Source organism: Corvus brachyrhynchos, unplaced genomic scaffold (genome assembly GCF_000691975.1).
Source record: "Corvus brachyrhynchos isolate BGI_N302 unplaced genomic scaffold, ASM69197v1 scaffold162, whole genome shotgun sequence".
Classification (NCBI taxonomy): Eukaryota; Metazoa; Chordata; class Aves; order Passeriformes; family Corvidae; genus Corvus; species Corvus brachyrhynchos.
The window spans coordinates 4571398-4584635 of NW_008236696.1; the positions used below are offsets into that span (position 1 = coordinate 4571398).

The 13238-nt window shown below is 41.8% G+C and overlaps 2 protein-coding genes across 17 annotated transcripts in view; one reads left to right on the forward strand and one right to left on the reverse strand.

The window, feature by feature from the left end:
- The window catches only part of MCF2L2 (MCF.2 cell line derived transforming sequence-like 2), a 160634-nt gene that overhangs the window by 61254 nt on the left and 86142 nt on the right, over positions 1 to 13238 (reverse strand). The window lies entirely within an intron of this gene.
- The window catches only part of B3GNT5 (UDP-GlcNAc:betaGal beta-1,3-N-acetylglucosaminyltransferase 5), a 19797-nt gene that overhangs the window by 1478 nt on the left and 5081 nt on the right, over positions 1 to 13238 (forward strand). The window contains exon 2 of one of the 7 annotated variants that reach the window (XM_017726956.1): positions 86 to 207. The exons of 3 other annotated variants lie outside the window; for them this stretch is intronic. The gene's annotated coding sequence lies outside the window, so the exon portion shown is untranslated. 3 more of the 7 variants (XM_017726958.1, XM_017726959.1, XM_017726961.1) reach the window with 3 other exon arrangements.

The window sequence follows — 13238 nt, forward strand, 5'->3', positions numbered from 1 at the left end:
GAGAACCGCACTGGCTCAGCGGGGAGCACAGAAAACACCTGAGCTGTTTTGGGAAAAGTTGCTTCGTTAACTGCTTCTGCGCAAGATCTTGGGAGTATCCCGAGATGGGAGGCTGCCATTACACCGGTGTAAGCAACTACACTGAGTGCAAGACAATGATGAGAACGCCTGTAACTATCTTGGCTCGGCAAGGCAGTGGAGAACTCGGTACGTGCTGCAGCATCCTCATCTCGGGACTGCCCAGGCTCATGCGTGGGGATCTCTTAGCAGCAGTGTTGAAACTGCCAGTGCAGCTGTTGAAATCTGGTTTGTATGATGCTGTCTTGTTCTCACTTCTCCCCGCTTCTTGCATTTCTCCTAGCAGTTGGAAAGGGAAAAGGATGGGGCTAGAAAAGGAACGAATTATTTTTTTAAATGGAAAAATATCTGCAATCTAAGGGTTTTTCTCTTTTCTTGTTGAATAGGGCAGGAGACAGTAAGTCACTGTTGGTAACAGTCATGGAATATTCTAGCAGTATTCCAGAAGGCTGGACTGTCACACAGAGCTGGGTGTTTCTCTGACATTATGGAAGTTACTGGTTGTTTTGCACAGAACTATTTTCATAGAAGTCCACCATCTATTATACACAGAAATGTAGTATCACAGTAAAAATGTGGGCTTTTTTGCAGGTGAAGGTTTTGAGGTTTGTTAGTTTGTTTTTCTGCTAAGAAATATAATAGTATCTGCTTACTGGTTGTCTTTCACTGAATGAAACAAAACTGTATCACTTTCTGCTTTCTCTGAGATCCCAAATTATTGAGAAACAAACTGGTTGCTCCTGCTGCCCAAAGCAGTAAGTTGGGACAGTCTCTCTGACATCTGGCCAAACTGGAGTAGTGAGTACTGATGCTGGGAATGGTAATTCACCTACAGATTAGGGAGAAGCATGTGGAAAACCCTGCAAGTCATCGCTTATCATTGGAAATGCCAGTGGCTTATGTCTTTGGTGTCACTCTGCACCTACAGTGTTACAGCATCCAGGATGTCCTGAGCATTGCCTCTGCCGTGGTTATCCCTCTGTACCTGAGCAACTGTCTAGGTAATCCTTTAACTTGAAGATGTTGGTTACTGAAAGTACAGAAGTGCTGAGGGGGTTTTGTTGTTGGGAAACCTCCCTGTGGCATTGCTGTTACTGCGGTGGATCTGGCTGGGCTTTGGAATTGGCAGAAAGAGGTGGAGGGAACCAGAACATGATGGATTAGCATTGCACTACCGGCTCTTCCTTCCACAGGGCACTTGCAGAGTTTAGTCAGATACCTTCCTTAGCTTCCTAGGATGTGCACCTCTCAAGTGAGGCTATCTAATTATGCAACAGACCTCAGTAATAACTAATCTTTAAATTCCTGTGGAAAGCAGCATGGCCCACCTCTGTCAGGTTGGGCCCAAGTGAAAGCAGGATTTTTCACTGATAAAGGAGACATATTATTTGGATTCTTTGCAACATTTGGGGGATTGTGGTCCAGATCCTGAACTGAGACCTGTGCATTCCTGAGTCTTCAAAAACTGAAATAATAGTCATGGATACTAGAGAGGGTCCCTTCTTTCAAAAGTTTGCCAGGTAGGACCTTTGCCCCCGGCAGCAACAGGGAGAATGCTGTGGAAGGATTTTTGCCAGATGACACTTGACTTAAATTTTATAGTCAATGGGGAAACCACCACAATGCATGGAAGTAGGATGATGACACGCCTTGATTTTGGAATTGCAACTTTTTAGAATGAACCTGTACCAGTCATGAAGTTTACTGGTTGCTTGGTTGGCTGCATAGTCTGATCTTCAACTCAGAATTACTGCTTGGAGATGCTGTGGCTGCCACATGCCCAAATAACTCATAAAATCTAACAGATCCCAAGGCTGCTTAAACAACCTGCAAACAGATGACCTCGGAAGAAGAGAATGTTGTTGTAAGCAAAAGCCACTGAGTTGGCAGGACTGCTGAAGAGGGACACACAGGTACACCCTGCAAAGACCACAGGCTGTAAGTGTTCCTGTCTTGGCTTTCTGCAAGGCAGTTTCATGAGGTCGAGGTTGACTGTCTGGTACTAACTCCAGATTTCTGAATGTAGTTTAAGACTTGAATAAAAAATTGACACCCAGAACTCCCAGGAATGCTGCCATGCTCTGAAGGTACACTGCCACCTTTCAGGTGAGGTAGGAACTTGGGAATAAAGAACTTCTTTTGTCAGCACAGAGCATATTGTTGGAGGTGCTTTGGGACATGGCTCTAAAGGAAGAGATTTAATTGGTCCTTTGCAGTTAGAGCTAAGAAAAGTTTCTTCAAATTGAACATGCTGTTGGCCCGCTAAGACTGCTCACATTTCTTCTCCTATCGTATCCTGCATCATTCGTTTCTTCCAGTCTCACTTCCACTAAGACCTGAGGAGGCTTGTCAGACAAAACTGGCCTTTTGTCTTAGGGCAGAAAACTTAGTTTTTCTTGTTCTTTAAACTGCTACTCATCAGTAGCAATTTACATACAGTGCTGCAGCCCTGTGCCCTCAGCCCCTGATTAGTTGTGGTTTTGTACGGAATATGAAACAGGCAGAGGAAGGATGAAGTTTCTGCTACTTGACTTGGTTAACCAAAGGATGCTTAGTCTTTAACTTTGAACTGTGCACCAGACTGTGCAACCCATGTGTTTTATTGTTAAAACCACACAAAGTCTTTCACAACTCTTCCTTGTAACTTTCCTGACTTTCCAATAACATATTTATTCACTACATTTTTAGTAGGAAGCATTCTAGTGGGTAATAAGGGTGGCAAAGGTACTATACTTATGACTAATTGTTTTCTGAGGTTCTGGCTGCTTTGTCAGCAAGACCTGAGTAAAGTCCTGTGGTAATTACAAATACAGGCTTTTTAGTGCATTGTTCTCGAAGTTCAACTTTCTAGAATGGTCAGGCTTCTTTAGCGGCGTCTTTGTTTTCCCTTCTTAAGTAATGCCTTAAATCATCCCTGCCTTGTAAGCTTCTGCTCCCATCTTTGCAGCTTTCTTCTACAGTCCACAGACTGGTGTTTTGTAGTTCTGTCTCTCACTGAATTGCATTTATAGTTTATACTTAACGTCGTTTCACTAAACTATCCTCACAGCTGTTCCTAATCTGGTGCTGTGTGTATGTGTAGTGCTGTAGGTAGTTAGTTACTTTCTTGGCCATATATTAATCTTGCAAATAAGTGTGTGTGTATATATACACACACACATATATATGCAACAGACATGTATTTTTATATATGTAAAAATATTATTTTACTGGTTCTTGATGTTATTGACTAGTGTGACCTATTATCCCTTTCTCCTAAGCTGAGACAAGTATTTCTGGTTAAATGCAAATACACAGGTTCCTTCATTTAATTTACAAAGACTGTAGTCTTGGACAAATCCCACTCCTTATTAAACACGTTGGAAGTGTTTTGCAGCTCCTTTGTTTGACTTTTCTTATCTGATTTGCATCTTGAAGCTAGGCCTGAGGAACTCTTTGCTTAGTCCTCTGTTTTGTGGCTTGTTGTGGCTGCTTGTTAGCAGCTCTCAGGGAGGGCGCTTGAGCCGTGGTGAGCTGGAATTGCAGGATGCTGTTCCTCAGTGGCTGCAGCTCTTGTGTTTCTCATAAGTGCATGAGGTGGGGGAGGAGAGGTGCTTTGCTTTGCTTTTTTGCCATGAGCCTCTGCTCTTCCAACTCCCCATATTTAATAACAACAAAAATCAGGCATGTGTCTCCTGTTCAATCCCTGCCCTTGTTGCATTGCAGAAGAGGCTGTATAAAAGCCAAAATTCTCCTTAGTTCCCACAGAAGTAGGAGAGGATTAATGGAATTCATCCCACCCCGTTCGCAGACAGGCTTAAACAAAGCCTTGCATCGCTATTATCCCAGCCAATCTGCAGCTCCTTTGTATATGCTGAAGTGGTTCTCCATCCACATTATCCTAAAATCTGAGATGCTTACGTCTTTATGGCTGGCTTGAGGCAACCATGGAGACCCCCAATATGCATGTAGAAGCCTTCAGTACTGAATCTGTTTTTAAATTTTCAGAGAACTATCAGCTTGTGACGTGAAACATTTGACTGTCTTGAAAACTTTAAAATGTGTAAACTACATTAGAACCTTGAAACTTATGAAATCATATAAAATATTTGAAATTAAACATTTCACTATTGAACTAATGGAAAAGGATAGCTGGATATATGAATCCAGATCTCATAGAATCAGTGCTAAATCAGTGGTGAAACATTATCCTCTCTGGTCCTTTCTGCTGGCCAGCTCGTCCAGTACACTTAGTACAGCGAAACTTTTCTGTCTTCTATAACCCTCTCCCCTAACTGACAGTCACTTCCCAACAAGTGGGATCTTTTGATACGAATAGAGAGTGGAGAACATGAACCTTACAGGTTTGGATAATGCTTGTTTGTTTAGCAGTTTGGTTACTCAAACTATCTCCTGTGCCTCTTAACATAATGTTTCTTCAGTTTCAATGCTACAACTATTCCAGGCTCTTCTTAGGTCTGTGAAGACTGTAAACGCTTTCAGAATTGAAGGCTGGAAGTTAGGAGAAATGGACAGTCTAATGTGTTGCTATTTCTAGATAATTATTTGCCTCAAGTTAGGATGACTCCTTAGCTGAATTTAAGGTGCTGTTTGTGTAACTTTAATTTTAAAGTAGTTAAAAATGTGAGTTCTTTAACTTCTGCTGGTACATCTTGAATGACTGGTACTTCATGCTTTTATAGAAAATGTGTGTGTGTGTGTATATAGCATATATAAACTTCACATTTACACAGCATCTGCATGTGTTGAAACAATTTTATCAAATTACTGCTGAGCTACCCCAAATGGTAATTAATCTCTTAAGAAAATAACTGCAGTACAAATGCTAAACAAGAAGTGAATGGGTGATCAGATAGGCTGCTTGCTTGATTCGGATAGATGCATTTCCTATTAATGAAAGAAGACATCCCACTAGATGGGATTATGCAAGAAGCAGACAGGGTCATTAATAACTTCCCTCTTCCCTCAGCCTTGAGCAGAATACAGCACTTCTCTCTTTCAGCTTAAGAGCTGGTGGCAGCTGTGTACAGCAGTGAACGGGAGGGGGTGAGAATGAACAAGGGCGGACTCTGTTCAGGGCCAAGGAACAGTGGGCAATGACTGTCTGTTCTTAAGTGCATGTAGGTCTGTGGGTGTATGGAAAGATGGAGTGGCTTGGGCTATATTTGCTCTTGGTGGTCTCAAGAGGAGGCCTTTGAAGTGTTGTGGTAATGGCAGCTCCACTACATTCATGGGAGGGGATGAGCCTTTACAGGTAATCTTAAAGAGGTTCTCTTCCTCATTGTCATTAACCAGAAAGCTCATCTTTTATAATTAATTACATATGCATGTGCTTTCTTAGATGTTGACAGAAGTATTGTTTTTCTCCACAGAGCAGCATCCCATAGCTTAAATTACTAGACCTTTGTGTGTAAGTGTGTGCTTTGCTCGAGGTACAGCTTTGTGCCTGGTGGATTCAGTGTAGCGTTGGACCTGGTGCTTGCTGGGTGTGTCTGTGTGGTGGGGAAAGCACGGCCTTGAAACTGCAGACCTGGACACCTCCGTGACAACAGAGCTGAAAACCAGGCTATGTTCCTGACTGTGTCACCTGGGTCATCAAGATGGAAGAGTCTTTAGCAAAAGTGGTGTTGGTTCTGACTTAGGATGGGAACCAGCACTAGTGTTCTGTAACCCAGTTTCCTCCAACCCTTTTGTATGTGGTTTGCAGGGTACAAGCAAACCTGTAGGTTTGTCTCCCTGGGCTCTACTTGTGTGTTTGGGAAAAGAAACTATTGGAGGAAAGAATTTGATGCAGAAAAGGGTGATGCAGGACTTCGGTCATGCTCAGTTGTCTATAGAGCCTGAATGGTGTCTGGATGGTTAAGTCAGCATGAGACTTGGCTGAGGTGAATGAGCCATGCTTAAGAGAGACAGGAAAATTTATGCAGCTGAACTGATCTGGGAAGTCTTGATGGGATGATACTCTGCTATGTGGACTCAAGAGTTCACCTCTGGTCTGTGCTAACTTCAGTGTAGAACAGGGAGAGTTAATCTAATAGAACACTAAGAAAACCCACCAGCTCCCATACCCTGTAAGTTAACCAGTATATCTGACATTTTTAATTCAACATGTTTTCTCATCACTGGTCTATCTGAAAGAGAAAAACACAATCCTTTGGCACAAAAACACCCTGTATCCTAATCTAAAACTGAATTTACAAATTCTCATTTGTCTGTCTTCCAGCCTCAGTGCCCATACGGCACACCCATGTAACATCCAAGCTCTTGCTGCAGTATGGGACATCCATCTGGAGTTTGATGCTGAATTGGGATCACAGGCTACAGTAGTGTCTTAGGAAGAGGGATAGACTGGGAAGCAGATGAGAGAATATTTGCTCTGGAATGAAAATCTTAAAACCTAGAAATGGCCGTGGTACAATGGTGTTAGCCTCCTGTTTAAACAAGCCCTTCACACACTTTCTAACTCACTGCATTTTTTAAAAGTAGTCTTACTGGGCAAAAGAAAGGTTTCTGAAAGTCCCCATAGAAAGGCAGCTTGAACTAGTCTTACAGTTAGTTGTGTCAGTCTGAAATTTGACTTACTCTTTTACTTTGGCAGCTAACATGGAAAAAGTCTGCTTCAGATAGTTGTTCAGCTTGATCTTCAGGTACGGCCTGAAGACTGGAACAGAAATCACCTCAGGTTTGTGGGGAAAATAGTCAGGAAATAACATCTCTAGATCTAGCTGCAAATAAATATTTGAATGGGCTTACTTAAAACAGCAGCAGAAAAAATTATTGATTAGATGGGGCCCTGATGTTGTAGATCTTCAACTGGAACATGCTATGAAACAGGGATATTTAGTATTAATGCCTAACTAGGGAATTTGCAATTTCTTGTCTTCCAGTGTTGAGTTTTGTACTGGACCCTTAACTGCTTGATATTTCACAACTGCTATCTCTAGTATGGGGAAAATAGTTTTCTTCTGTGTTCAGCTCAAAGTGTGCCATGTTTAATGGGATGTCCTTCTTGCAATATTGCCTGCAATACACTTTTGTAAAGAGGTGAATACACTAATGTGGCATAGAAAGTAGTGGCAAGTCCTTTGTAATGCCTCTTGTGGTCCTTGCCCACTTTTGCAGGCAAGCTGTGTTTGTAATGTCCTGGGAGTAAGTGATATTATAATCACTAGAAAACTCGTTACACCACTTGCACAGAAGCTTCCAGATAAGACTCCAAATACAAACAGAAATATCTACTGTAAAATGGAGAGGGAGGTGACTTTCCAGAGGCTATACTAATGAGGTAGCATTAACAGCTGCAGTTAATGTGCTCTGCCCCTTTCCTACCTCCTTTTGCCTTGGCACATGGGAGTAGAAAGGAATGTGTGCCAGTCTCATATGTCTTTAAATGCTTGCACTGTGAAAGAGAACTTACATAAATTTGGGCTGCTGCTCAGTGCATCGTTAGAGCTCATTGCTGCCAAAACAGATGTGGTGGGTTGTACAATAGGTGCCATTACAGCCTTTGTAGCTGTGTCTTAGAGCTCTGACTTGTCTATGTGAGAATTAAGTGCTTAACTCTGCTCAGAATAAGAGGACATGTGGCCTCAATCATGTCACTGCCAGACTGAAACTTCAGAATATTATCCTTACTCTCAGTGCAAAGAGCAGGCTCTTCTCACCCAATCTGCTGCATGCAAAGCAAAAAAATTCATGTTGGTGCTTGTGCATTTTATGCAAAATCCCTTGAACTAAATGACTCATATTTTGGAGACTCATGCTAGAAAATGCCATCCTTCCTTCCAGCTTGTATGGGGAAGAGTCTGCAGTGGATATGGGAGGTTAAAACAACTGAGAATTGCAGTCTAAATGTAGACTGATACTTGAAAGATGTGGTCCTGCTCCTCTCCTGGTCCTCATCTCCACAGTGGCTGTTTTGGGCAACTGATCTTGATGAAAGCAATTTAAGAAGGCAAATCTGTCCATTCTGTCAGATGTCTCCATTTACATCGGCTTGTAGCAGCTGGGAAGTTTTCAGTTCATTTTAGGGGAGACTGAAGAAATCACTCTTTCTTCCCACCCAATAGTTACAGTAAGTGAAAAACCTCTGTAGAAACTAAATCTCTATTGACAATTAGCTGCTTCCTGGCAGTGCTAAGCATTTGCAACCTGTTTCTGCTTCCAGCCCTGAAGGAATTGAACTGCTTTACTCAATTGCCATCTAAAGCTTTGCCATCCTTTTAATTTCTCTGCCAACATTGCTCAGCACTTGCAAGTTTTAGCCATCAGTGAGACTCAGCAAGTGGGCACAGCTTCAAATGGCTCATTTTTCTAGGTGTTGTTGTAGTTACTCTGATACAGAACTTCCCTGGAGGAAGTGCTGTGCTTCAATGCCCATTGTTTTTAACAAGGGGATTCCTCTTGACTGAGCAATTTCAGAGTCATTTAAGGAGTTTGTGTTTTACAAAGTGTTGGATGTTCACCTTCATGGAAAATCAGGTGTCTGTTCAACCTGAGAAGTCCTCAACATATGCACAAAGAGCATGTAAAAATGCTGGTGTATCATCCCAGAAATCTATTCCCTGAGTAGGATTTGCAGGCAAACTAAAGAGCTTGCAGGTGAAGCCTGCATAGGAGGTTGCAGAAGATGGGTTATATGTTCTTGAAACAAAAATTACAAAGCTACTGTCAGCCATTGATGCATTATGTTCCTTATTGATGCAACATCTGTGACCTGATTCTAAACTTTTCATAGATCTTTGGAGCACTGAACTATTTCTTTTTGTTAATTCTATTGCCATTGTGACCATATTTTCCTACAGAATATTTGGCTGAATTAGCTTCCATTTCTCAACAGTTTGGACAGAACAAGGTGTAACACTGGAAGTTTTGACATTACTTGAAATTATTTTCTTTGCAGGCTGTTTGTGATTTTTTTTTCTTCTTGGTGCTAGCAAACTATGTAGGAAGGCAGACTTAGGTAAGTAACTTACTGCATCTTTTTTCCTAAAGTGTCACTATGGCAGGAAGTCTTAGAAGTGCCAGGATGTAACCTACTTAGTATTTCTGTTCTTCTTTTTGTGACTCAGCTCCCATAAAAGAGAAACCTGGAGATTAGTTTCAAAGCAACTACTTAATATATAAGAACTTTTCAAATATTGGGAAGTGAAGAAGGAGGACATAGGCTGGGGAAGAGATGACAGATAACAGGACTTGTGAAGACATGTCAGCAACAGAAAAATCATCAGAGGAACCTGGGTTACATAATCTTGTAGCTAAAGCTGTAACCAGCAAACTCCGTTCAGGCTTTGCTCCCATTAACTTAGACACATACTTTCTTAACCTTCAATTAGTCAATCATAATGAAAAATCTTGATAAACTTGTGTATCAATGGCTTATTTGATGTGTGAACTTGTAAATTTCCTTTGGGCTTTGGGTGTAAACAGTACATAAATCAATACTAGAGATGGAAGACTTCAATTTCATAGGAATTATAACTGTTTAAATTACTTCGAACGTGGTAAAAAAGTTTTAAATTCTGCTTAACAAACAGAACTCTCAAACATATCAAGATGTGTTCTTTGAACCCCATAGCCCCTTTCTAAATAGATTTTGATAGCTTCAAGAAAATCCAACTCACTCTCTTCAGGATTGTCCCATCCTTATACTAGGCTTGACACACCTGTCTGAATTCAAAGCTAGGCAGTGATAATCTTGGCCCATGCAGCTGTAGCTGCAGCATATCTGCCTCTGTCACCTCTGTGGTTGGGCACATTCCTTTAGTGCTGTAGAAGTTGTGTTGCAGCTTAGAGGACGTCTCTTGTCACCCCGTGACATCTGATGTCAGGATGGAACAAGCAGGATGGAGTGCAGCTGAAACAGGAGGGAGCATCTCTACAGTGTGCCTTCTAACCTGGGCATCCACTCCAGTGTCAAACAAGCTGGTATGGAGTAGCTCATGCGGCAGAACTATCCTGACTTTAGAGCAAAAGCCTGTCCTAGGCTTCAAAATTTCTGTAGTACCAGAGCCCGGCAGTAGCCTCAGAACTGAAAAGACCGAAAGCTTTAGAAACAATGTATGTTACATCTGGTTCTACAAAAGGAAACCCTTTAGTCATACTGTGCACTTAGGTTAGGCACAGCTTGACCTCAATTAGCCACTTTCTGATACTTTCTTCAGGGATTCAGCAGGTTGCTTTGAGGGGGCAAGAGGTTGGGAGGAGCTGAATTTGGATTGTTGAGCAACTATATAAATTCCAGAGCTGTTGCAGCTGTGGAAGGTTGGTGTGGTAAGGACAAGAGGGCAGGACTGGGGGCAGAGTGAGTCTGAGGCTGCCCCCAACAGCCAAGGACAAAACATGGACATAGAAAGCAGCAGCTCTTCAGATGACTTCTGTTTGGAACTAGGTAATGTTTGAGGTCTTCAATCTTTCTGGTAGGTCTTCTGAACTTTAACCAAGAGTTGCTGATGTGAAAGGGCCAGTTGCTACAAGTCAATTGTAAAAAATGGTTCTATTTAAAATAATGTTTCCTGGTATATCCTGCATTGCCTGGCAAAGCCACTTGTGATCTGAACATATCTTCTGTCCTAGGTGGGAAAAATAACTATACATTATGATCTTTGTCCTAAAATACATGTTGTGCAGGGATGTGGTGTATTGAAGCCCAGCCTGTGTATGGTACCGCACGACAAAAGTTGTAGCTGGGAGTTTTGAGATGTTCTTTCTGTCTTAGTTGGTCTCTTGGGTTTAGGTTTTTATCAGGGTGGTGCTGGAAAAAATCTCCATGTAGGATGTCTTTTGTGTGAATGTTGTCTCTTTGTGGTTATTTCTGTGAGGGGCTGTGCCTCTGGTGTTTCATGTCTAGGGTGTTTCTGTGTTTCTTTAGGATGTCTCTTGTCTGTCTCTCCTTAGCTGACTTTCCAAAACTGTTCTACTTCTATCCTGAAATAAACTCCATACTGGCTTTTTTCAAATACTGACTTCTGTGAACAGTTAAAGTAGCTCCCTAAGGATTTGCTTTCCCATAGTGGTCACTCTACAAACTATTGAGTTTGCAAGTCCAACTATGCCAGCTCCTCTTTCACCCTAGACTATATTCCAAATGCAAAACACAGAATAGTGAACAGTTGCTACAATGAGTCATGCTTGTGGTAATATTGAAAGGTTACATAACAAACTCCTTTAGGAAAGGCGGGATTGCTACAGGATGGCAAAAGCCTGCAGTACTTGCAACAGAGGGGAATACCACATGCAGTTCTAATCTTAAAACTGCCAGAAAGGAAGGCTCAGTCTCTCTCCAATCTTAGAGTGAATCTAACAGCTTTCAACCACAAGTAAGAAAATGCACACCAAGAGGAAAAAACACCTTAATTATGGTCAGAAAAATGACTGTCAAGCATGGTTTTGTCTCTGTTCCATGGTGTTTCCTCTTGCTAGGGAGAACACACTGGTGAGTTGGATTATTTTCTTTTCCTGGAATGACGAAATTTAAATGGCAGCAAATAGCTCCTGTGGTGTCTCAACCTGTTTTCCTTTTAAGGGAAGGAGAACATGACTAAGCCCAAAGGCTGAGTCTTGTAAATGGGCTATAAAAAGTTCTGACAATCAGAGAGACTCTACTTGTGCATTTGTACCTTTGGTGCACGTCTCCATACTTTTTTTGGAGAGAGATGGGTGAGTGGGTATAGACCTCCTTACTTTTCATCAGTATTGCTCATCTGTAGTCACATTTTAAAGTTTTACCTGAGAGGTATTTTTCTGAGGAGGATTCTGAACAACTTTTGTCTACTAATGGTTCATCTAGTTCTGCTGGACTAGAACAAGGAAATAACACACCAGACTGTTCCAGCACTTAGCTAGTTAATTTTCTGGCTTGTTTTTCTCCAAGGAAAAGCTTAAGTTCTCTTTACAGCATCCCTGACTTCAGGAAAGGGCGCTAGGGAGCAGAAAACTGAGTCTATGCATGTCTCTTGTCCCCTGCTAGCTTCTCCATATTTAAAGCTGTTTCCATGATGTGTTTTGTGGTTGATTTTTTTGGTGTGTGGGTTTGGTTTGCGTGTTGTTGGTGTTTTTGTTTTTTTCTGGAGGCTGTTATTTTTCCCTAGGGGGAAATAACTGTCATGTAGGTTAGTTCCACTGCTAGCTCTCAGTGACCGTGTCCTTTGTATCTGTGGTGTTGACTTGTCTCCTTTTACCAAATGTTTCCCAAACTTCTTATCCAAGTGTAATCTAAAAAAGTTGTATTTGGGGATGAGTATCCCTTGTTTACCAAGGTAAACTTTGCTTCATGTGGTTAGATTGCCTTGTGCTGCCTGTACTTTCAGTCCTCTGCTTTTAAGTTTATCATGATAGCAGTGAACAACCTGGTATCTTCAGACACACTCCTTCAAAAGAAACTACCAAATATTGGGATTTCTATAACACTCCAGCTTGTCTGCATCCCTGTGCTTCATCTGAAACCAGAGTAAGCTTTGCAATAGTGTCCTATTGTAAAGTTGCTGAGTTTATAACTCTGAGGTGCATTGTTTAACTTCATGTTTCCAAAATAAAAAGGGTTTAAACTGATGCTATAAAAAGCGCTGACTGACTTTGATTCACCAAACTGCCCATACAGCTTTTCTGTTATGCATTACAACCTGCAATCCTCAGAAACACCAGGGCATTATTTCCATTTTGAGCAGCTGGTCCCCTTCCTGGAGCACCACAAAATTGCCCCAAGTTTTCTTATCACTGTATACTGTGTTATGTTCTCTCTTGCTATCTAGTTGCAAGACTTCAGATGGCTAAAGCAGTTCCAAAACATTTGTGCTGCACGTAACTTCTGACTTGAAAGCGATAGCTTGTGTTCTCTTGCTTCAGGGTTTGTTTCCGTGCAACAAATGCTTAGTTTGTGGGATGTCATTCCTTATGGTGCTAGTCCTACATTTCTTGCTTGACAGCTATTTTCGGCTTTTTATGGGATGAACAAGCAGTTGCTACTTCAGGCTGTTCTTGTTTATTATATAGCAGAGACAACTCCGGCTACAAGGGCAAGAAGGCTGGACTTGGGTGGCCTTTTGTGCTTTGGATTCTTCACTTAAACCCTAGCTGGCGGCAGAGACAGCAGCGCTGAAGTGTGAGCTGTGCGGTGTCGAGAGGTGTACGTGTGGCAGGGTACCTAACGAGGGAGCCGGTCC